This window comes from Alexandromys fortis, unplaced genomic scaffold (assembly GCF_014885135.2).
Source record: "Alexandromys fortis isolate MF-2015 unplaced genomic scaffold, M_Fortis_MF-2015_v1.1 scaffold_316, whole genome shotgun sequence".
Taxonomy (NCBI): domain Eukaryota; kingdom Metazoa; phylum Chordata; class Mammalia; order Rodentia; family Cricetidae; genus Alexandromys; species Alexandromys fortis.
Window position 1 is genome coordinate 305,170 of NW_026068209.1, and position 26,364 is coordinate 331,533.

Below are 26,364 nucleotides of genomic sequence, written 5' to 3' on the forward strand. Positions count from 1 at the left end.
CATCCGATTAAAAACACATCAGTGAGAGAAAGCTGGCTATATGGGTCACGTTCTTCAAGTCATAAGCCCTGAAAGTAACATCTGCTCTATTCCTCACCTGGCACCAAGCACTTCTGTTACCCACACACATTTTCCACAATTCTACAGTTCCCTTTAAGGTTCTGATATCTCCAACATGTTTGCTCCGCATGCAAAACACCAGCACCCTGCATGACAGACATCTCAAAGGTGTTCTTACATCTAAGAACCCATCTACTGCTTCCCTCTTTCTCTCTATTTATGTTGGGAGTTTCCTAAGTCAGTGAATCACCCTTCCCGCCCTCAGTCCCTGAAAAATGATCTTGGACAGATACTGTAGATTGAGATGCTGTTACTTCCCTGATGCTGTCTATACAGACAGAGACAGAGATGTCCCAACTCCACAACTGTTCCTAAATCACCTACTCAGAGGTTCTTATTCTCTCTCAATGCATATTGTTCACACAGCCTGCAAGGGATTTCCCCATTGTGCCCTCCTGATAAATTTAATACCTCTACAGTATTCATCTTAAACATCTTTAGTGACTTAACTGAGTTCTTAGTCTTTCCTTCAGAGCCCCTAAGGCATGATAGGGAGGTGATACAGAGGGAAAGAAGCAAGAGAGAGAAGGCTGAAGCAAGAAAACCTCTCTTTCTTTTTCATTTTATTGAGATTCTTCATGTTTTCTTAGTAACTAACATCTCTGAATATATTTCATAGTTTTAAGTTTGGGATAGCTATATATTTTTCATAAATTTGAGGATAGCAGGACGAATTGAAGCAGAACATAAAGGACATTTTAGTTCAGTGTCTTTACACAGATAAATATATGTTACTTTCTGGAATACACACAAACACATACACACATACAGACACATGCACGCACATGCACACACACAAACACACATATTCTAAAACTTTCTTATCATACTCACTATTTATTTTAAGAGTAATATTAATCTTTTTAATTATAATGCCATTAAATATAGAGGCCATATTATCAGTTTATATTTTTATCTCCAACACAAAGCACATGGTAGGCATACAATTTATATCAAATCTTCAAAGTCTTCCAGGATATTTCATATTTTTGCTATAGCATCTAGCAAAAAGGAGAGTCTATCTATACATGTTCATGAATAGATGAACAAGTGGGCGAATGAATTCCAAGATCCTACAGTGAAATGTTTATCGGATATCCTTTAGCAAGGTTGTAAGCCTAACCTCCACATCATAGCTTCCAAGAAAATATATTCAGCTCCAAATATTTGACCATCATCTGCTTGCAAAACTGCATTTACTTTCCTAAAAATGAGCATTAAATTACATTTCTATTCAGAATATTTGTTCATACTTACTCTATGTGTATGGGCATTTGTAGATGTGTATGCATTTGCCCTCTCCCCTCCCCTGTGAGTGTGTGTGTGTGTGTGTACACATGCATGTGTAACCTGAGGTCTTGATGTCAGAATAAAATTCCAAAGTATATTTAAAATAAAAACAAAAAACTTCAGCTTCAGACTTTCTCTCATGCACCATGACCAGCTTCCTTTCACAGCATTAATGTGCATCAGGTATTTCTTCTCTGCATGAAAGTAAAATCATTGTTGAAAAACATCAGATTATCAAATGAATTCATGCAACATCTTGAATGCAGGTAGTAGCCAGATGGCAGCCTAATCTATGGCAATAGGCAAAATCCTGAGCGCCAGAAACACCACAACCCCTGTCTCATTGAATATTCACTAGCACATACACATCTGATTCCACTCACGTAGTGCCCCAAACCTTTCCAGATTGATCCAAATGCAAGAATCTTTGATGAGGATTCCAGATTCCAAGCAGCTTCATTCTAACAACCTAACTTTACTTCATTTCATTTGCAACTCTACTGGCATCTTCTCCTCGTTTCTTTGTGCTAAAGTCTTCACAGCAATGAATTTCTGAGAACAGAAATCCTGTTTCTGGTATCTCTATTGGAAAAACTGCCCCATCAGCTTTACTATTGCAAACATTTCTTATCCAAATGAAATAAATAATTTTACTAAAACTCTTCAAAACACTTTCCAAAGGAGAAAAATACATGGTCCCAAATCTCCACAGCTAACGTCATCTCTTTGGCACCCATTTTACTCTCTTTATCACAGTAACACAGCACACAACTTTAAAGATTCCTTATGATGAAGACTTTTAAAAGTAACTTGAACCCAGGCCTTCTGATACAGGTAAACCTGTTCTCCCAATTCTATTTTTTCTCATGTGTGCCTTAAAGACAAGAGTAATAATTGACTGGGAACCTGCTTTAAAAGTTCTGCTTGTTCAACTCACGCAATTCCCACAATTCCAGATTGGTTTGGTTACTCTCCTTGCAGATAGGGTAAGTGAAGTACTATGTTACTAAGCATTCTGCGTAACTAAATTTGGATGCATGATTCACCTGGTGCAAACTCAGGGCACCTAATAACTAAGTTTTCAAAATCCTGAGACCTTGACTGAAAGCTCCCTACAGGTCTGAGATGCATCAAATATTTGTCGTTGGTTAGAGATTCACCCACTTCTAATATATGTGATGATAAGAAACTCTGGACAAGACATTCCCCTATGTATTATGGCATATACAAAGACATCATTATAGTATCCTCTAGTCAAATGAAGAATGAGAGGCTATTAGTGACATTTAGCCTTTCATGCTATAAAACCAAGTCAAACATATAAGACCGATATGTTGGCAAACTTGAAATCAATTATTTTCCTGTTTCAGGAACGGCCATTTGACTTAAACAAACAAACAAACAAAGAAACAGACAAAAATACAGTGTTTTATAAGAGACCTTATATTTCCCATATCAATATGAAGTCAGAAGGTAAAAATGCTGAAGTAAAAGAGGTTCTACAAATTTTTATACAGGTAACTGGTGAGCATTTGTCCAAGGAGGCTGTTTTAAAAAAGTGCACACATGAAAGAAAAATCCAAAGGCACAGTGCAGGAACACAAAAGGCTGAAGGAAGTGGTGCTTGCATTGCTATTCGCAGGCAGAGACAGAGGAGGAAAAAAATATCATAGACCTTTCAGATCTCAGAGTTTGTGGTTCTATAGCTTTTCCTTCAAGGAATTTAGAATGCTATAAAAATCTAATTATAGAAGAAAAAATAAAGGTTATGAGTTGTTTTATGGCCTTTTCACTTTCAGGTTCTGTCTCCAGTGAATTGCCAACGAAGGCGGCGTCCATGATGTTAGCCGGAAATGTTAGGTATCTGTAGTGAACCAATAAGCTAAATGTGAAGATGTTAATTAACAGAAGCCCAGGAGCCCAACTCCCTTGCAGACACCCATTTCCTTTCCAGATGAAGCAGTAAGTTGCCCAAAAGGATGTGCTTCTAAGAAGCTCCCTTAACCCCAAACACCTCCTTGAAAACTTTAGAATAGTGCCTGGAACTCTACCACCAAAGTGATTCCTTTTCTTGGAATTCTAGAGGATAATCTTACTCTCAAGAATAAATAAACATAATTTGTCCCTTGCTCAGCATCCTCATCCCAGAACTACAAAGACATTCCTACAATGCAAAACTGATCTTGAGGACACTATAAGCAGTCGAATTTTATTTTGGTTCAAGTCTCGAGAGTTACAATCCATGCGGGCAAATAATGTCAGTTTCTTTCAATGCCAATTTCCTTGTAACATTGTTCTTTGTGAGTATTGTCTTTGTGTGTGTGCAATGAGAGACAAATGCAAACTGATGACAGGGTCTGGCAAACAGAAACTGTGCAATGAAAGGCAGCTGTTGTCATTATTGGGTTCCTTCCTGGATCACGCCCGGATCAATGGCTCCCTCCCACCTCTAAATGAGAACTAGAACCAGTTTTCCCATTCCTCCATTTTTATAACCCACGTGTCACTCTCCATCACCTACCAGCACTTGTACCTTTGCTTTCTAGGTTATCTGTAGATATTTTCAGGAACTCCAAACCGATTTTACCCCTCAGCTCTTTTCCCTCAAGTTATCTGTCCTCCTAGAATGTTCTTATGACAGACCTCATCTCTACCCTAAGCCCCCACCGCACACAAACTGTATTATTTATCCTTTTCATTGAAGATTAGTTTCAGATTCATACTCAAAACTAAAGGAAAGGTAAGAGCTATCCACATAAAATCCCCCTGCCCCTTCATATATAAATGGCTGCAAAGCCCACCCTACTTCATATCCTAAACCGTAGTAGATACTTTTGTGTCCGTTGGTGAACTTACGTAGATTGACACATAATTACTACCCAAAGACTATAGTTTACATTACGGTCAGTTTTGGTGTTGCATGTATTATGAGTTCAACAAAAATATAACAACATGAGTCTAATATTACAGTAATACATGCAAGCCTTCTTCAGAATACTGTGTGGTTGTACTAAAATGGTATGTAGCCTTTCCAAATTAATTTCTTTCACTAGTGATGTGCATTAACCTTTACTCGTGTCTTTTCATGTCATAATAGTTCCTTTCTTTTTAGGTCTCCACTACCTGGATATTTCACATTTTATGTTTCCATTCACCTCCTAAGGGACATTTTTGTTTTTTCCAATTTTTAGTAATTCTGAACACGACTGCCAAAAGCAATGTGCAGGTCTCTCATATGAACATAGAATTTCAATTGCTTTAGTTAAATACCAAAGAACATGTCACTGAAAGCACTTGTAAGTGTGTGTTTAATTTTGTAGCACTGGAGATATGCTAATAATTGTGAGGATTGAGAATTTTGGAATGATTTCTTCTTGGACATTCAGCTCAAGGTCGTTCTACCCTCCAAGAAAATGAAACAGAAGCAGACCCATTAATCCATATCAGAACAGTATGCTGCCATGCATGTGAGCTTTTGGAAAGCATGAATTTGCCTTGTTTTGATATGATATAGCAAAGCAGGATAACGTGTATATTGTTCACCCAGCTAATAATCCATTAGTAAATAAAGAAGCAAACAAAATGAACTGGAAAATGAATGGGTTGGCTGGATAGATGCAGCCTAGGTGTAGTATTTCACAATTTGCGGAGCATTTTTGCTTAGTTTAAACCATTTGATCCTCACAGGCTCCTGGGACTTTTTACAGGAAATTCAAGCTCAGAAAGGATGAGAGAGTTGCCAAGTTAAAGCATGGCAAATCAAGGCTTAAGCCTAGGTCTTCCAATGCTTCTCCCACACCAAAATATAGGCCTTTTATTACGAAATGAATGAGAGCTTATTAGAGGACCACAACACAGTGGCTGCGAATGCGACTCAGTTAGGAAAGTGCTCATGGCGCAAGCAAGAGAACCTTAGCTTGGATCCCCAGAGCCCACATGGAAGCTGTATACTGGAACACAACTGGAACACTAACCCTGGTGAGGGGTAGGGTCATATCTGGACCTCTGGAGCTCATTAGTCAGCAAGTCTAGCTGAACCAATGAGCTGCAACCAATAATAGAGACCTTGTCTGAAAAATAAGAGATTGAGAAAAGCACACATATTGACCCTTTACATACTCAGGCATAAGCACTGACATGTACATGGGTATGAGAACACAGACACATGTACTAGATGTATAACAAATACACACACGCCGTGGCGGGGGAAGGGGGAGAAAACCTCAGTTCAAGAGCCTTTCAAGAACACAGAACACACAATTATGAGAACAAAACTAATGACTCCATTTGGAAGACAAAGTGAGAGGAAGCAACGTGGAAGTGCCTAGTCAATTGCAGGCGCGAACTGAAACCTCAGTGGCAGTGGCTGAATACAGCAGGCATGTTAGTTGGGAGAACAGATGATCAAAAAATACCAAAAACAGATTTCATCAATTTTCCTACTTCACCAACTCCTGGCTCTACTTCCTGCCCAGCATATCATGATACATCTGAGGCTTCAGCCCTTGGAGAAAAGCCGAGAGATTTCTGCAAATGTTTTCTCTTTGACAGATGGAGCAGAAACTGAGTAGCATTACAAGGAAGATGGATCGATGCATCACATTTGCAACAATAAAAATGCAGCAACGGTTAAAAGCAGTCTTGGTTAAATAGAAGTGGGAACCCAGGGTTGGCCTAAACCTTTTTTTTTTTTTTTTAATTAAAAGTGAAGCAGAATTTCAAAGTTCTATTTCAGCCCCTCCAAGCTTCAGTGCAACGAATGCAGAATGTTTGTGCATCTCGGCTAGATGTCAGACAGCATAAGATTTATATGAGTTCAGGACTTAGCCAGGGAAAAACCCCAGCACAGGAAACTGGGCAGCCCCACAGACATAAATGTCTGGCTACTTGAACCCATGTTACTTCCTCCTCTTTCTCTCCATCTTCCGCGTTGAGGAAAAACACTGGCATTTACTTACGCTTCCCATCTCTGTTTCTATCTTTGCCTACGTTAACCTTGAGATGTGTAATTAACAGGGGCCATTCTCAGTTCACCTGACATGGGCAGATCTAAGTGCTATTCAAATGATTTGGAGATCTGACCAGAGACAGAGAACATTGGATGCTAGGCTACTGCCTGTCTCAATACAGAAGACACATCAGCATCTAAAACCTGCTGGAGTCGGGAGTCTCTGGTCACAGCTACTCTTCGGAACTATTGAATAAACTTTCACTAAATGCTCAAGGCAGAGCCATACCCAGAACACACTCACTTATTTACATACAGATACAACCCCCTACACATACACACACACACAACTATATTCATGAACCAGACCACTCGATACATTAAATCCAGTTTATCTAGCATCTATGGTATCAGTCATAACTTCAAAACAAGAGACATATTTGAAACATCATTCAAATAAACTTGAAATGGTTACTTAATAGTTATAAATACAAATACATTAATATTTATTTAAGCACTTCCTTCATTGTTAGAAAGATTATAGCTGCTTAACAAATGTGTATCAAAACCATGCAAGCATTTACATGCCTTACCTCCTGATGAGAACATTCATTTCCATGCAAGTTTATTCACATATGAATACATTTAGAAATCCATGGGTACATTCAAGCAGAAATGGCACATTCTCATTTGGAAGAGTTAAGCTCACTATCTGTGTGAAACATATGTCCACATACACATGCATGCTGTGAGATAATGCTCTTGTATCCTGTAAATATTAGTCACTTATATTGGTTTAATAAAATGGTAATCGGCCCAGTAGCCAGGCAGGAAGAATAGGTGGTGTGACCAGACTAGGAGAATTCTGGGAAGAGGACTCAGTCTGCAGTCATCAGCCAGACAAGGGAAGCAAGATGAGAACGCCTCACTGATGAAAAGGGACCAAGCCACATGACTAACATAGATAAGAATTATGGGTGAATTTGTTTTAAGAGCTAGTTAATAATAAGCCTGAGCTAATACGTCAACCAATTTATTATTAATATAAGCCTCTATTTGTTTCTTTGAGACTGAACAACTATGGAACCAGGCAGGACAAAAACTTCTATCTACACATGCAAACTACACATACACACACATATGCACAAAATGCACCATACCAACACGCCATACACACTCACATCACATATCACACATATCACAGCATACACAAAAACCCACCCACAATGCTACCATACACACATACCAGATACTACACACAACACGTAACACACATACCACCCATGTTCACACCAAAACCACATACCATACCACAAATACTATACACACATCTCTCATACCATACATACACACATATATCATACACACATTCTCTCACTCCTCTACACATACCATATAGTATACAAAGTACTATACTCTATATAGACAACACTTAAACAGAAATACACACATATGTATACTTGCACATGTAAACCACACATACAGCATACACATTTACATACCACATACAACACACACACAATGCACTTCACAAAACACACACATCCTAAACTTATCACACATATATACACACTCTTCTCTCTACACACACTACACAAAATACACAAGCAGGGTAAACATATATATAACATACACACATACACACACATGCACACACACACACACACACCACCATCATTACCACTACCACTTACAAAAACACACAGCTCTCATGATCTCACTCTACACACTTCTCTAAATCAGGTTCTTCCTCTTCCTGTCAAAATAGACCACTGAATATGAAGACCTGTAAGAGAACATAGAATCTGGAAGAAATAAATGTCACATATAAAACAGATGCCAAGATTAAAATAAGTCTAGATGGTCTGAGCCAATGTTTCACAGGAAACATAAGGCAGAACGCAGATCAACAGTGGTTTATCATGTGTACAAAAGAAGAAGAGCTGTGGGTAAGAACAGGAATAAATGTATCAGTCACCAGACAAAACTGCCCTAGACACAGCATAAAAATCAGAGTGCCACACATGAGTATTAGGCTATCTGAATCTAGCATTGTCCTATGACAATGAGTATTTAGAGAAATGTTTTTCAAAATGACGGTCAAGATAAAGACTATAACAGAGCTGGCCAGTGAAAAAAGATGTTAATTCTATTTTGCTTTAAGCGCTCTTTTGTTCTTTTGTTTGTCTTTGGTGTCAATAAAGACAACCATCACCCTGTCAGGAAATACTATAACATCCAAAAAATTTATGTGTCATCACCATGGATGATATTTGGCCAATGTGTCTACCATAAGTATTATAAGTATTTCATCTCTCATGTGTATATTGTATATGCATATTTATTTAAGAATAATCTCTAAGTTGCTATACATATATTTTTCATGAATTGAGAAAGAAAGTAAAGAAGACAGCTACTGGTGCCATCTTCTAAAAAAAAATCTCTAATGTCATAATCCTAGGACTTTCAATATTTGATGGTACTAAGATTGGATTTTTTTTTCATTTCATAAGTGCTCCTTTCTATGAGTCTATGAGATTCTAACTCTTAAGTTTTTATTATACTAAGATTCTGTGATTTAAAATTTTGATAGCTTCTAAAATTCTACAACTATGGTTCTCAAATGTCAATATTATAAGAATTTAACATTTATAGCTTACAATTTGAAGATCAATTCTCTTGATGAGAATGAGGTCACTTTGTCATTCTCTGAAGCACAAAAAACCCCAGAGGTCAAAGTAGCCAACTGGTGAGGACAGAGAGACTATGAAACAGAAAAAAACACCTGTAAAGAAAAGTATGAGCATGCCACTTGTCTCTGAAGGTACATCTCTTTGCCCATTTTTGTCTTCAACTTCATGTTATGGTTCAAAGTATGAGAATATTTACAATACAAGTACCATGGAAGCAGAACCAGTGGTTTATCTTAACCTCTAACATGACTCCTGCATGCCAGAACAGAAAGCGTCTAGAACTGAGATAGCTGGACTTGCTGTGGCACATGTCTCTTCCCTCTGCCAATGTTTTCTTCCAATATGTTTTGTCCTTTCCCTCTTCTGGTCTGCATCCTGCCGTATTATCTCTTAACACTTTAAATTTTTTATGAAGATTAGTTACACAGTCTTCTTAGAATCCAATGATTATTTATCCCATTATATAGATAATGAAGCTGAGGCTAAACATGAGGTGATAGAAAAAAAATGGTGAAGCTGAAATTGTTGACTCCAACTTCAGAGCTTTCCAAATCCCATAGTCACCCTATACCATCCTTCTAACCAATAAAAATATCAACTCCACAAAACACTGAGAAACCCAAAACTCAAATCTGAGATCACTGCTTTGATTCCTCAATATAATTCTAAATACAATTTCTCAATCAATGCCAACTCTATTTTATGATATCCAATACTGTTCTTCCATACTGAACAGTTCATTTAATTTTCTAGCCTTTTTTCTCCTCCTGAGAGTGCTGTACATGGCATGTGTTTATTTTTCAATTAAAGCAAATTAAACTTAATTCTGTTTTGAGAACTTTTTTTTTTTTTTAAATTTCACAGCCCACGTTGAGATAATTGAGACCCTGCTGTTTCTGGAAGCTGTGTTTAGAGAGAGGAGGCCCTGATCTGACACCACCTTAAAGAAGCCATCTTTAACCCCTCCCTTCCCTCTGTCTCACCAACTGTGTTTCTCTAGGCCGTCCACTTCCCTGCCACTGTTCTAGTGTAGAGGTGCATCTTCTGTGCAAGAGCTATACCACAATCATGACCTGCAGAAGGGCTAGCAAGGCCTTTCCTTACCCCCTCCCACATCCTCTGTCATTCTCAATGGTAGATCTAATCAAGTCAACAACTCTCTTGTAGTCAGCAAACATTGTTTCAATAGAAATTAGTAGATCTAAGTCCTGAAGCTCTAAGTAGCCAGCATTTGCATTAATCCTCTAGCATGCTCTCAACACACTGTTCCTACTCATCTGGAATGGCTCTTCCCTGCATCCTAGCTATGCAGCGTACAAGGCCACAGGGAAAGACCTTTTCTCTGCTCCTCATCATATGTAGGTGCACTCCAGCTTCAGCACCAGCCACTTCACACAACCTCAGACTGTATGTCTGTCTGCTCTCAGACTGCCAATGGCTTCAGATCAGGAAACCAACTCTATCCATAAAAGTAAAAATAAGAATCAGATATGTAGCTGATCCTCAAGAAACATGCCTCAGAAAACATTAATGAGATGTGAGCAGTAATATAAGAGCAATAAGAAATAAGTTACAAGAGGACACAGGAAGGGGAAAAGCAAAAAAGTGCATTACTATAGTAACCTAATAACAGTACTAACAAAAAAAGACAGAGAGAGAGAAGGAAATGGAAGTGAAGCTTACATTAAAGCAATGAGGAAACTTCTTTTTTATCTTATAATAATTTTCTTAATATGATTATAATTTCCAAAATAATGTATATCATCAAAGTTACCTAAACACAAATTTCCCACAAATATAATATTCCTATATTTGCAAAGAGGATAGATTTTCTACTATTTGGAATTTCTTATATGTCACATGGAGTACTAATATTAATTGAAAGAGAGAAAGTTGAAATTATAAGGTCAAATAATTTTGAGAACACTTGAATTAAGGATAATTAAATCTTCCTTGTAGGATACAAAAGAATCTTTAAAATGTTTATGTTTATAATATAATACTTCCCTCAAATGTATTATGCTACCCAGTGTACTATCCTCAGAGTTTTCAAAACCCCAAGCAAAACAAAATAATAAAATAGTGCCTAATCAGAATGTTATGGAAGGAGAATGATTTTAGAACTGGACGCAGGGAACTGGTATTCTAGGCCTCAGGCTTGTATGATTGAATATGACGTCTGTCAGGTCAGTCCCTGTTGTTATAGTCCTAAGTTTTCTCATGTGTGTGTATGCTCATGCTTGTGTGTGTGTGTGAGAGAGAGAGAGAGAGAGAGAGAGAGAGAGAGAGAGAGAGAGAGCGAGAGAGAGAGAGAGAGGAGGGTGTGAGCGTGTGCTGTCAGTATTCAGGTGTGTATATATACTTTGGCACATGTAGAGATGAGAGGACAACCTCAAGCACCAATGTCAATGCTCACCTTTCACCAGATTTGGTATAGTCTCTTGGTAGTTGCTGCTGTATACTGGTGAGCTTCAAGAAATTCTGCCTGTGCTTCTTACCTTGCAATAAGAGTTTTATGATAACAGTTGCATGCTGCCCTGTCCAGCTTTACAGTAGTTTAGTGGATCTGAACTTGGGTCATTATGCTTGTAGATGTACATAAAGGATGCACATTATTTACACTCTGAACCATTTGCTCTGTCCTTGATTTCTTTACCTGTCAAAACAGTGGACCAGTTATGTAGAGTGTTAATCTTAGCATAGCGCTAATATTCTATGATTCTGGGATAAAGACAAACAATCTTTATTAGGTTTACCATGTTCACCACATTCATTTATTCCCAGGAGCCTGAATTTTTCATGTTCATCTCCAGGGCAACCCCTAGCCTTCACCTTTCTGGAAGGCTCAGAGAGACACACTTTTAGTCCTGAGTTCTATTACGCAAAGAATGTGTTTCTATTGGAGCCTATCTTAAAGACAGAACATACTGTTGTGATAGCAGTTGATCTGCCAACAGCAAATGTATGCTGTGCATTCTGATAACAAAGGTGACATAGAACAGTTTTACACTAGCCTTTTCTTCCCAGGAACCCCCAGGGGTATGTCTAAGACATACTTGGCTTGCAAAGATCTTAATACAATGTCTTAAATAGCAATAGAAGTTGAGTACAATGTGTTCAAGTCATTGTCAAATTCTTGAACCTTCATATTCTGATCCTATCAAATATAATGAAGCAAAGCGGGTAAGAAGAGTTACTTGGTTGCAGGCAGAAGATGAAGAGATGGGCTAATCTCACTTTATCACCTTCTCCCTACTTCCAAAGTGACTTCAGAATGGTGCTACGATCCTCAAGCCTTCACTTCATACATGAGAAAATGGAGGTTCGGGAGAGTAATGTATTCAAAATTCAAAATAAACTGAAAAAGGCCTCATGATTCTCAAACAATGACACAGAAAGTGTCCTCTACTCAGGAAATCATTTCATTTCATTTAATATAAAGGTGGCACTACTTTGTTTTAAAGGACGAAGAGCTACTCTTGTTCATTAGAAATCACAAATGACTTAGACAATCACCAATGTTATATGAATATTTTCACTCAAGCCAATGGTGAGGAAGAAAAGGTGTGCCATCTAAATTTGACTTAGAATGGAGATAACTACATTCATGGATTCTCCAAAGCTTCAGTCTTTCTTCTAACCTACTGTGGATAGCTCATTAATCCCATTAATCCTATTAATTAAAGCACTGATTACCCAAGTAATGCACACTCATTATAGAATATAAGAAAATACAGGGAAGCATCAAAGAAAGAACGAAATTCATTTGTAGCACATTATCCAAAAATAGTCACTAATACATATGTGCATCTCATTCAACAATCATGAATTCTTTGATATTTTGTTTCTTATGCTCCTTCAGTCGCTCACCAAAAAGTAAGTCAATATGGAAAGGTCCCCTTTCCATAAAAGGACCTTTCAAACAGAAGGGCTGTTTATGGAGTACTTGCTGTGCATAAGACCTTTTCCCAAGTGCTTTCTGTATGTGATATTCACTTTCACATCACAACTTTATGGAGGGTCCTGTTGCTAGTCCATTGTATAAATGATATTTCCTATCATTTCATCTCCTGGTATATAAGGATACCTCTCAAACAGAGTCTATTCTATACTTTGCTTCATTTCAATTTTCTTTTGTCCTCAAAAAGAACATTCTTCATAGACTCTGCACATCTGATTTCTTAGATGGGGTGACACATTCTTAATTTAGAAGCATTTATACTTCCCTTGTAAAATTTAGCATAGCTTGGCAATGTGTCTGGATGTTGCACCTGGTCTCTTGATAGAGAATCCCCCCCCCCATTCCTGTTGCTCTCTCCACCTTAGTTACACTGGCTTCCTTACACAAGATCTTGCTTTAAAAGATCACTCCGGATCATGGTCCAAACTCTGGTATTTACTTTCTCAACCACTTGCAATTCTCCCTTCTTTTACTTTCAGGTGTCAAGAAGATTCGACCTGGCTACCTCTATCTAGAATGCTACTTCCAAAGGTATGTGCCAGCTGTATTCTGGATCACCCCCAGACCTCTTTTCAAAAGGCAGCACTTTCCTGGGCATTTCCCTTCCCTATTTACATGAATTAGCATGCCCTCTCCCACCGTGCCATCTGTCCCACCCACCTTCCTTCTCTAGTCATGTTCTATTTTTCTCTTCTCTATTACTCTTATCACCATCTGACACACACTATATTTTGCTTGTTTATTTATATAACGACTTTCCCCTCAATTAGAGCATACATATTAGGGGTTCTTAGTCCCTTGTGTTCACTGCCTTTTTCGGTGCTCTTAGAACAGTGTCTGACACAAAGAAGTGTACAATAAAACATTCTCCTTATATTATTTATTTTTCTTTAGTGTGTACATGTATGCAGGCACACATGTGTGTACATGTGCTGTCAGAAGTCAACCTCAATTATTCTTTACCTCTGTCATTGACGTAGTTGCCAGCAAACTCAGACCTTCCTGACAAGGCTAAGAGAGCCCTGGGACTGTAGCTATGACCATGTCCATCCGGCATTTACATGAAGTCTAGGACTATAAACTCCACTCCCGCGTTTACTCAGAAAGTACGTCAACCACGGACTTACCCTGCTAGCTCTAGTCTTCTGTTTTAAAATGAAGCAACTACAAGCCATGAGTGTGTTGCATGTGTATTTCTAACACTTCAGGGGAGCCTCTGCTTTCCTGCACTGCTTGCCTGGATGGCACTTACTGCTAAAACAACTGACTACAGCATCATCAGCATCAGCACCAAAAATAGAGACATCTTGGTGATGCTGGTTGACATCATGCTGCTTTTGTTCTTACTTATCATCATCTTCATCATTATTTTCATGTAGCAAAGTAAAGCTTTGTTGCATTACATCTCGATTTCTTGCATAATTTTACTTCATTTCTCTTGTAGCATTTTGTTTATATGTCCAATAAAGTAATCAAACCCACCAAAACTCTTTCTTTTTTGTGGGGTAGAATGTAACTGTGGCATTTTCATGCAAACATAGCATTCTACGTGTTCCTACTAACCTCCTTTTCTCACTGTCTTCCAGTTTACATCCCTCCTGATTGCTCCTTTCTTGCCTCTCAATTTATTCCCACACTTGCTTACTCTTGTTTTAAATGGGAAAGGAATATTTTCTTTTAGAAAATACAGGTGGAGTCATACATGTTCTCCATTTTAAAGTTCTACCTACTTGCCTTCTAATAGCAGGTGATCCTACAATTATGACTCAGTTCATGGGCCAGTAATACGAAAAGGCAACGATTTGAGCATTTTTCAGTATCTCTACAATTCTCCTTTCTACTTATTTCCAAAGTGTTCAACATCAATTCTCTTGAATTCATGTATGTGTGTGCATAAATTATAAAAAGATACAGAGTCAGAGAAATATCCATAGAAAATTACAGTATCTTGCAACATCTGGCTGTTGAAATTCATGCCATTTCCACCTGACAATTTCTTAAGTTCCCTTTAATGGTGACAGTGAAATCACTGCGATCACGGGTGGGTTTGCAGTCACTGTTTCCATTAAAAGAAAGATCTTGGCACTTAGCTCTGGCTCAGAGTTAGAAAATGGTTTATTCTATGATTGCTGGCCCTGGTTTCAGCAGCATTTGAACTCACACAATTAGGGTGCAAATAAACAGGCTAAGCTAAAGTTTCCTGCAGAGGCATTGTGAAGTTAAATTACTATTTTAAGAGGCTATGAAACTGGCAGCAAGACCATACAGGAAGAGTGGAAGATATTCAGGATACTGACAGATAAAGAAGGGAAGGAAGTAAAATGCAGATTGTTAGCAAAGATTTAGGAAGCGCCTTCCAGCAGCCCCATTTAGAATTCCTCCTGGAGCAAATACAATGGATGCCTTCACACTTTAGACATCTGAAAGATCAGAATGGAGGACAAAGTTTTATGACATAATGGCTGATGATTTGCAATGACTGACCCTACCCAAGACAATAGTAGCAGTCATCAACCTCCACTATAAGAAGCCACTAAGTTGCATGTGAGGGCAGGCTGGAAGTTGCTACTAGCTGGACAGTGCCTTAGGCTAACACAAGGAAAAGTGGTAATTCAGGCAAAGAACATCACATTTAATAGACAAGGGCTTGAGGTCTACTATTGTTACTTATTGCATATCCTACAGTGAATTTCCCATGTTTTAGACAGAATGTCCTTGTTGGGAAACTGGAAAAAATAATTTTAAATTTGGCATATCACAATGAAGGATACATGCAATTTAAACAATCATTTCAAGATATTCAGGAATTTGATAAAATAAATGGCATTAATGCTGTGGAAGGGAATCATGAAGACAAAGATCAACATGATGTCAAGCTACTGTTAATCATCCATGATTTTAGGTAAACCTGACGGACAACACTGGCCTTCCATATTAAAAAATGAAGCAGATAGATGCAGGGAGAGAGGCTGCAGAATTTTGGCGTACCTGAGCCCACCCAGGTTCTCTTTTACCTTAAAGAGAATGGTTCTATGCATAAAATAAAACAAAAGAATAAGGAGAGAAAATTAAAGAGACCTATATGGACTTTCAGCTCTCATGGTCAATGACCTGTCTACATTTGCTTCCTGACCCACAGCACAGCAACATAGAAGTAAAAATTCTACTTTAGCAGCTCTGCATACTGTTATATTTGTTCCCACTTTCTCAGTCTCTCCTACAACCACTGCTGTCTCACTGTGAGATGCTGGGAAGGAGTTGGTTTGTAAAAATGATCCTAAGATTTCCTTTGCAAGGTCATGTCTCAAACATTAAAGTAATCTCTTTTGTGTATGATTTTTTTCCAGTTTGAACACAAGCCTAAGAATTCAGACAATGCTCAATCTCATACATCAGGGCACATCAGTAATAGGAGCAAAAATGATTAATGCTATGTGGTTGTGACAACTGACCAGGTACTTCCTGAATGAACTCATTACATTGTCATCTCATTTCCATACAGAGTTGCTATTGTTCTCCCCATTTTACAGATAGTGAAACAGACATGGGAACATTAGTTAACCTGGCTAAGATCAGAGGTCTAGTAAGTGGTAGCACAGGTATTCAGACTCCAGGCCTCAAGCTTTCAATCCCTCTTAGTCAGATAGGAATGGGTTCAAATCCTCCCGGAAGCACTGCTTCTACACACCTCAGTTTTCACATATTCAAAATGGGAGATTATTCTACCTATTCTGTGCTTGTAGACAATATACAACAAAAATCTACTATATATCTATTATAGAAAAGGAATACAAAGCAAACAAGTTAGACACACACAGCACCAGGTCAGGAGTAGCTTTATAGTAGGGACATTTCAGTCACCCCTAAATATTCTAGGTGAAGACCCTGAACTCTGAACAAACGTATTTTTTCCATGCAAAAAAGAGAGGAGAAAATGAAGAAAAATGTGTCTGGCTTGCTAATATTTCCAGAAATTATTTGTAAGTCTTCACTGGACTATGAATGACATGGTCCTGTTGATATGTACCCAGAATAAAATTATTTATAATGCTCTCAGTCCTCCCCAGCCTCAGCCATGTCCGGAAACTACACTTGGTGATGACCACTTCCTCTGAAAGAGTCGTATCTTCAGAATGTGTTGGAGGCAGTACCGCATTACCAGCCCTGCCAGGTGGTCTATTTTTCAATCTTTCCCCCACATGCCTACACATACCAAAATGCTGATTTCCTCTTTTTAAATGGCTTCTGTACTTGTGCAGATGTTTTTATGGTACAAGTAAGGCTCCTGGTAGGTGCCCCCCCCCCCGCAGTATGCCTATAAACTCAGAACTCATCAAATTCTATGAGAAATTTAGTTTACCCAGTACCATGTAAACAGCGACATATTTGCTCAAGGCTATGGTCTCAGTTACATTCTCAGAACGGTCTTCCAGATTTATTGTGGGGCTTCTGGATACTCCAGGGATTCCCACAAGCATCAAGCATTTCATCTATTTTTGCAGATGACTGATTCTTAATATAGCAACTTGAGAACTTATCCCTTAATAGGATGTGTTCTCTAAAATGCAGCTATCCCGTGGATATGTATGAAGCCTTCTTCCATTCAAATCAACTTGTAATCTGTAAACTGGTTTTCCACACTACCCACACACAGGATCTGTTCTTCCCCACTGACTCATTTTCTAGGCCTCTGAAATGCTAGATAAATTATATCTCAGAAAGCCTTTGGGGCCTGTGTTGGCTTAACCCTTACAGAGGGTTCTAGCTGTTCAGATGGGCCATTTACTTGGAGCCCTGCTGTTCCAACCTTTACAGTTTACACAAAAACGATTGCATCTCACTTTTGTTAATTGCCTTATGGATCTACCTCTCATCCTTGGGGGGATTCAGTTACTTAGCTATTCCCAAGAGGACGCCAACATGCCTCTCTACAGCTCTGTACCATGTGAGTACAGAATTTGTTAAGAATGATAGATTGTGTGCTTCATCAGGCTCCCTCTTCCTGTGTAGTGGTAGTAGGCAACACAGGTAATGACCACTGTTCACTTTCTCACATCCAGTCTTATTCAGGCTATTCTCCTCAAGGTCACTTGCAATCTCCAAAAGAAAGTTCCCCTGGGAGACAAAAAAAAAAAAAAAAAAAAAAAAAAAACCTTCACTGTCATATAAAAAATTAATTTCACTTCTCCTTGGCCTCATTATTTTCTTAATTGTCTTTTTTGCCCCCTCAGTAGCAAGGACTGTCTGTGGATTTGTAGAAAACCTTTTTGGGCTGCTCTATTCCAGAAGGATAGTGGGTTTCATGTTAACACTTAATCACTTAGATATTAAAGGTTGCACTAGTGGCTCACCATCTATCCCACTCAGCCAGCCTGTCTTGAATCACAAGCGGGGCTGTAGATATGACTTCCTTTAGATTTTCTCATCGCTGAGAGGACAACTAACTCATGATGAAGCACAGCCACCATTCATGTGTCTCACTCTCTGCTTTTACAAGAACTTTGTCATCTTGCATTTCCATACAGCCCGGCAGTATCTCTTCAGTGAGCTAAGCAACAGTATGGTCCTTCTAAATTTACAGAAGGCAAACCTAGAAAGAAAAAGATGGGCTCTTCAGGAGTCTTTATAGACACTAAGTGGGGTCAGGATTAGAATTAAGAACCTTATGTATCTGTACTTGTATCCTATGAAATTTTGAAATAAAGGAGATATAAAATAAAAAGATATAGTCCGTGATCTCCAATGACTTATAATTACTGTTCATTTTCATCACTGTCTTTTCTGATGTGCCTTTCTTAGCCTTCCCCTTTTCCTAAACTCTGTAAAATTCTGAAATGGCAATTACCGTTCCATTACGAATATTTGGGAATTTGCATATCTCTTCTGTGAGATGGCCTGCGTTTATCACTGTTCACTGGCACATCTGCTCAACCACTTTGTACAAGTCCTTCTGCAAATAATATATTTGATAAATCTTTGAAGTTGAAATCACAGTCAGATTCTACTCTTTCCCTCAGGTTTCAATTATCTTCTGCCCACATGCTAACTCTCTTCCCCCTTTTCTATCCATTTACTTTTGACTTTTAAACTCAAAGATTTCTAGAACGTGGTACTCTAAGCAAGACTGGAAATTAAGATGAGCAGAACACATTGAAATGACGGAATAAATGTGGGCATGATGAAAACAGAACAGAGAGTACCTAATAATGACCTCCTGTCAATTCCAGAATGCCTTCCTTCTCAGACCTCATACTTCCCAACTAAAGACATGTCAAGAGAAAGATGTGAAAACTTCTCACTCCCTTGTAAAAGATCTTTTCAACGTGGATTCTGTCTGTCTCTCCTGTTTCATCGTACATTGCATTCTGTCTCATTTAAAGCTATATACACACTGGGTATCTGTACTTCCTTAGCCTTCCTAACCATTTCCCTGCATAATTTCTCAATTTATTTAAATCTCAACATCAGTTCATTACTCATAAGTGTCTTTTTATGACTCATTCATATAAAGATTTATCTCCCACCTTTGTTTCTAGCATGTGGTCCTTAATTACCTGTATGACATTTAATATTAGATTTAATTAGTGTGGTTTTCTATTTGCTTACTCATTATCAGCCATCTTTTTCTCTGTACATGTGCTCCAATGAAAGCAGGACTATGTTCATACAACACTCCTGATATATAAACCTGAACTGTCCATTTCAATGGCCAACAGTCACATACAGCCCCATAAATCAAAATGAAAGACAAATAAATACTAAACAAAATCAAACTCACTTCACTAGTAGTAGTCTTGAAACACTTTTAAGGGTGCAGTGAGTACCACTGGCTAGCACTGAGAAGATTTTTCTTATTTCACAAAGTTTTCTGTTGGAGAGTACTATCCTAGGGCAACATTTGTCAAATAGAAAACACTCTGGTAACATCTACTGTTACTGAAAATAAATAAATCCTTTCTTTCAACCCTAACCCAATATACATCTTTCTCAGAAATTTGTGTCAAAACCCTAAAGGTGAGATAATCTAGAGAATGATCGTAAATTATTGGGCAGTGTAAAATAGGCTTTTCAAATGGATATCATAGGGTTCTAGTTTTTTTACTTAAAGGAGAACATTTTCGATGATACAATTATATTTACTTGTTTATATGATTATAGCACATAAGGACCCAATGACTAGAAAATAATATTTGTTTAATTGCAGAGACTTATAGATAATGGGAAGGTTTATACTCAAAATAAGAACAATCCTGCAAATTTCTTCATATTTAGCATCAGCTGCTTTGGGTGGGAATGAACTCACTATTAATATTAAAAATGAGCCTTGGAAGACACATATTGCCTATATTACCAAAACAGTACAGTTTTGATTCCAAACTATGGAGAAAGGTTTGATTATTGAAAAACGTTCAGAGATTTCTTCAAAAATTACCCATTGAAAACACTATTTTTATTATAAATCCAGATGTTCTCCAACAGTTTTATAATATCAGCTCCAAAGAGTCCACAGTGTGATCCAGCTGTTCCCAGCATCAGTTGAACAAGCAAATCTCAATGGTGACCAGTGATGTTGATTGTGTAGTGGAGGAGTAGAGATGCTCAAGCAAAGTTTAAATCCTTGCCCTATTGCTTAAAAGAAAGTTGGAAACACACTAGTTTCACTTTGCTATGTAGAGGGGGTGCATCTGCCTCACTGGATTAGAGGGGGGATTAAAGGAGAGAATATAATAAGGATCCTGGGCCACAGTATATAACTACCTGTGTACACCTTCACCAGTACCCTCGAGCTGTTGGGATAAGTTGTGTAATCTTGTAGCTATAATGGCTTTGGTTTGAGTGAATGAAGATCAATTTTTTTTGAGAAAGAGGGAGATGGGGGAGCGGAGAAAAACTGACATACTGTTGACACTGGATATGACATGCAAAAGCAAACACTGATGAAACAATTACTGTGTGCCAGTCCCTAGGCATTAAAAGAAAAATGTTCCTATTAAGAGCTCACATTGATGCAATCAAGAGAGACCTGTACCTGTGTGGCTGACAAACAGAGTAAATAGCGACAAAAACTAAATAAATCAGGTTTCCAAAAAAATTGTATCAAAATCCAGACAAAAGAGATTAGTCTTGGGAAGACTTCTTCAAAGGACTATTTAAATCAGATGCTAAAATGTGATTAGGGCTTGTGGAATGGAGAAACAATGTATGATATATTCATTATCTTTTATATAAAATATTATAATGAGAAATGATAGGGAAAAGTTCGAAAAATTATATTTGATGACTCTTCCTCTTTTGATGCTTTTGTTCATATGGTTACCAGGAGTTCACTAACTTATTTGTTAAACTTTAGGTTTTAGGTCAGAGGACATATGAAGAGAAGGATGTTATGACAAACTGTGAGGGCCTGTTTTCGTGATACGTGCTAAAGTCTTCCTCTGATAATCCAGGAAGAGGAAGCACATGCAAATTAGACAATATTTCCTCACACATTGCAGAGTCTTTTGGTGCAACGACACTTTCAGAGACACAGGACTGATCAATAGTATAAACTCTCTTGAAAGCACAAAGAAAAAGATGTCCCATTTGAATGGCACAAGAGAGAACATCTTTTACAGTCCCCACCTATGCTGCTACAGATATATTCCCTGCAGCCTGAGCTGGTCCTTCTCAACTCAGCAGGAGGGCCCCAGAGCTGATTTGGAATAGCCACACTGTTTCTCTTTGGCTGAAATGGAGTCACAGCTCCCCCTTCTGGGAGCTAAAGTGCCGTCTAGCTCCACCATTGTGAGGTTGTTAATGGCTTTATTGCAGATGGGCCTAAAATCCCCATGTTTCTCAGTACTTCCCTGCACTCCAAAAAGAGCATCTAAAAGACTAGCAGCACACATTTTAAAAATGAATCTGATTTTAACTTCTGAAGTACCTGTGACTGAAAGGACTGTTATTTTCCTTTCCCTGAGGTTGTGAGTCCCATTCCACGTACAGGTCATGTGTTACCCAGTGTAGCTCAATTCCTATGGAGATTAGGTCTCAGCGGAGGAAATGTAACAGGAAGGGAGACTTTCTGGCCCTGTATTGTACAGTCCTGTGTATGGAGGCCTGCATATTCTTGCATATGCTCCTGTGCCTATATCATGAATGTAGAGAAGTGAGATTTTAATTAATGTAAATAAATTCATTTTCCTGAAGTATTTGCATAGATGGCTAAGTATATACTTTGCTCTCAAGAAAGCAAAGCTTTTCTCATAAAAAGCTCAAATATAGTCCAAATGCTCTACTTGGTTCTATGTACCAGTCACATAGTCTTGGGTTCCCACATGCATGTAATTGTCCGATGGAAGTGAAAGGAGAATCTATCTTATCTTCTCTCTCTCCCTCCTCAACCACCTCTTGTGTGTACATGTGTACATGCGTATTAATGTTTTTGTGAAGTAAGAGGAATGACCGAGACACTAGGCACTGTCTCTCCTGGGTCAGGATTCCACAAGAAAAAGGTCTGAAATGCATCTCTGAAACAAGTCCCAGAAGGGAAGACAAGCAGTTATGTGGGTGGGAGTACGGTGGGCAGGTAGGATTAGGAAATGTTATGACTCCTGGAGTTAGAACAACATAGATCTGGCTGAAAACAGCCTGAGCCCTGGGCATGCCACCAATTTGCTAGGGAATATTGGGGAATCGCCGTCCTCTCTTGGAGCCAGAGTCCTGCCTATTTACTCTTTAATATGCATTCCAGTTCTGATCGTTTATACATTGGAAATACATAATAAGAACTCTTTCTCTGTCGATACCCCCTCCCACAAATGCATGAGGAAGCTGTGCTCAAACCAGAGCTTTGCAAAAAGTCTACACTATGGCCATGGCCTCCTGAAGGCTTCAACCAGAGAGATCAGCCCATAGCCAGGGAATGGTATGTGTGCAGGTGCTTGCAGGTAGAACAGTCACACACCAGCTGGGGCAGGTTCCTACAAACACACACGTTTGCTTTTATCGCTCCTCAAAAGATATACATATATAAATATTTTTAAATGGTATGTTTTTCTTTTCTTTCTCTCCCAGAGGCCTTTCCAATGAGCCTTTGGAGACACTGCATCCCACCACCTCAGCCTCGTCTTCAGCTTCACTGCTTACAAGCAGAATGGCTGCCATTTACCTTGAGAAAGTAACAGCTGCCTAGTCTGGAAGCCATGCTAACAGCAGTAAAACTCAGCATTTTTGCTGAGTAGGGCAAGCCTTTAAGAGGCAGCCGGGAATCAAATCAATGGCTGGCTCCGGAACCACGGCCTAACACTACCTGGGTAGGGTGGTCAAAGTATTTACCTATACCAGCTGCTAAAAGGTGGAGGAAATAGGGAGGAGACCTTTAACTCAAATGGTCTTCCCTTTCTCGAGAGCCTCCACAGGGACCCCTGCCATGGCCGTATTTTAGAGTCAAGTATCATCTGCGAGGTGCAAATCAGACAGCTGTTTAAGTCAACTACCACAACAATCTATCATGGATTCCCCACTCACAATCCCTCACAAATTGTAGGTCTCCCTTGGTCCTTACACATAAAGACTGCCGCCTCTGCACACACACATATCAATCTCTCTCCCTTCTCCCAGTATCTTCCTAACTTCCTGGAGCCTCGGAAAAGCAGAGCTTTTAGAAGAGATTCTGGATCCTCCAAATCTTGCCTGAGAGGGAGAAAGCAAAGGGAATAAGTCCTAGGAAAGTACGCTATCCATCTCCTGCCCGATCACCCACAGCTGCCCCAAATTATATTTTTCTCTAGGACCCTGTGCGACTGCGGTGGAGAAGCACATCCCCAGAGGATGCTTACTCTTTTCCCCTGAAAAGATTCTGACAAACTTGCCCAGATGACCCTCGCAAAAAAGGGTGGGGGGCTCTGCTGTGATGTCAACAGGAGACAGGGCGAGAGCTCAACCCCAGACTTGCCTGCACTAGATAAGGAGATCCCTGACTTCCTCCTTTCCTTTGCACTCATTACCCAGCCTCTCCAAATTCCCATCACAATCCTGGAGTCTGACCAGTGTGGAATTTAAAGGGACAGCATCTCCTTTGCCTCGGATTTTGGACATGTCTCTATCATTTTAAGCAGTGAGTCCAAGTGTGCAACACTACCCACGGTTTAGAGGACATTTTCCTTCAATGGTACCTACATTGGGTTAAATAAGGCACCGTCTGTATTCCTGTCATCTCCCCCAAACAAGCCCAGAGCCCTGAGAGGAAGTCCACAGCGGGCTTCCCCGTGGCTACGTGATTGTGTAGTAAGAAACCCATTCCATCCACTGTAAGCTGAAGATATCTAATTAAAAATACACAGACGTGCTCAAATGCAAACACATACACACACCAATACACACATCGCGCTGAAAGTAGGTTATAGGGTTTACACACACACACACACACACACACACACACACACCAAACGCAAACGACGCCTTACAGGCAAACACACACGAGCACCACATCAAGTTCCCACCATGGTACACACATCGGGAGCGCGCGGGGACACACGCCACTTACTAAAACCCGCATTTAACCCTTAGAGCCCAAGCTACAGGGACCCCAGTCTCCAGAAGCAGCAAGAACTTGGAGGCTAGGGAAACCGGACGAGGGTGGGAGGGGGAAGGGAGGCGCAGGCAGGGGCGCCCAGACTGCGGTCCGGGGCGGCTTCCAAGGGCAGAGGGGCTATGGGATGCTGTGCCCGGGATCGCCTTACCTGGAGTCAATGTCCGTCTTTGGCGGAGAGCAGCGGAAGGGCGCTTTTTATTCGGCTCGGTGGGAACTTGGAAGAGCCCTGCGTCCAGCTCGCATACCGGGGACGGCGCGGGGACTGCAGGCGTGGGGGTACCTGGCTTCTAGCAGCCTGGCTCATACTCAGCCGTAAAGTCCCCTTTGCTGGTCCCGAGGACAGGCATGAATCCCAGTTGCGGAAGGCAGTCACTATTCCCTCTGCCTCCGGTTCTCTCGCCCTCTCCTTTGCCTGTGCTTTTCTCCTCCTCCTGCCTCCCCCCCACCGCGCCAGATCAGTTCGCAGCCGTGGGGACCGGGAGAGAGGCGGCTGGCGAATGGAGAGGGAAGTCCAAGTACGCGGCGGTCTCCGGGCGGGGAGCGGAGGAGGCCGGCCTAGGCAGAGGGAGGGACTTCGCTGGCGAAGGAGGAAAATGAATGGGGGAGCGACTGCCTGGGGGCGGGGAGGGAGGAGCCTAGCGCCCGGGTGGATTCCTAGGAGTGTTTTGTACATCTTTAGACGGAGGAAGAGGAGGGAGAGAAGTGGGGCCTCGCGGAGGGAGGGGCGTCCTGGGTGGGCCTAAGATTAGCCACTGGGGAAGTCTCATGGGTCTGGGGACAGCGCGGCAAGTCTTTGTATAGGAGCACCCAAAGGGACCGTGTGCCCAAATCCCGATTCTAGAAGAAACGGGTCTGTAGCTCAGTGATGCATGAGCGTCTGTGTGTTTCTGATTATGCTGGAGCTCGGCGTGACTGCGTGTACGTACCTGAGTGTGGTTTTGTCTGGGGTGACGCACGTCTCAGTCCCGTTGTGTCTCCGTGTTTTCCCGTGACTGTTAGAGATTGTTTTTGTGTGTAAGCGAGAGCCCACTTAACCTCTCAGAATGTATGCATTTTCTTCCTTACGAGAAGGATGTCGGAGTGGGAATCCAAAGAGAACGCAAAGTTCTCTAGGGACCACCAGAGACATGAAAAACGCCGGGATAGCGAGTCTAAGACAAGAATACAGATAGCAGAAATACTCCGAATTCAGGCTGAGGTGCAGAAGGGACCTCTTACTGAAGGGAAACAGAAGGAAAGCCCTTGCAAGATCTGAATCCCCACAGGGTATGCATTTTGTATATTTTGCTTAGTTCGCTGGAGGCTTAAATCACACGAAAAGTGCAGATTCCTAGTCCCTTGAAGATTTGGCCAGGATGAGAAGCTAGGGTGAAACTACTAGAGGGAGAAGCGGGAAGCCACAAGAAAAATGTTGGAAATTGTAAAGAAGTCCAGCTTCAGTAAAAAGTGTAAGTGCTGGGTGTGAACTGAAATTTTGTCTGTGTGTGATCTTGGCCAAGTTACCTTAGCCTTCACATTCTCACTTGTTTAATACGATGATATAATTTACCCTCTCTATATAATATAGGGTTGCTGTGGAATTGAAAACGAAATATATTTATATATGAATGTATATGTATATATAGACAGGGGAATGATCCCTCCTATATAGCTAATACAGTGAATGCTTTGATTACTACTGTTATTAATGTATCTATTGCCCAAAAAGTGACAAGAGAGAGATGCAGTCAGTCTAAAATAGAAGGGCCATTCTATTTTCAGTGACTAACTGAAAAGG

At 40.0% G+C, this 26,364-nt stretch overlaps 1 protein-coding gene across 1 annotated transcript in view; it reads right to left on the reverse strand.

Moving 5' to 3' along the window:
- Positions 1-25,070, reverse strand: part of Brinp1 (BMP/retinoic acid inducible neural specific 1) — a 186,381-nt gene extending 161,311 nt beyond the window's left edge. Inside the window, exon 1 of the mRNA XM_050130254.1 lies at positions 24,736-25,070. The gene's annotated coding sequence lies outside the window, so the exon portion shown is untranslated. The remainder of the gene's footprint in view (positions 1-24,735) is intronic.
- Positions 25,071-26,364: the final 1,294 nt, after the last annotated feature.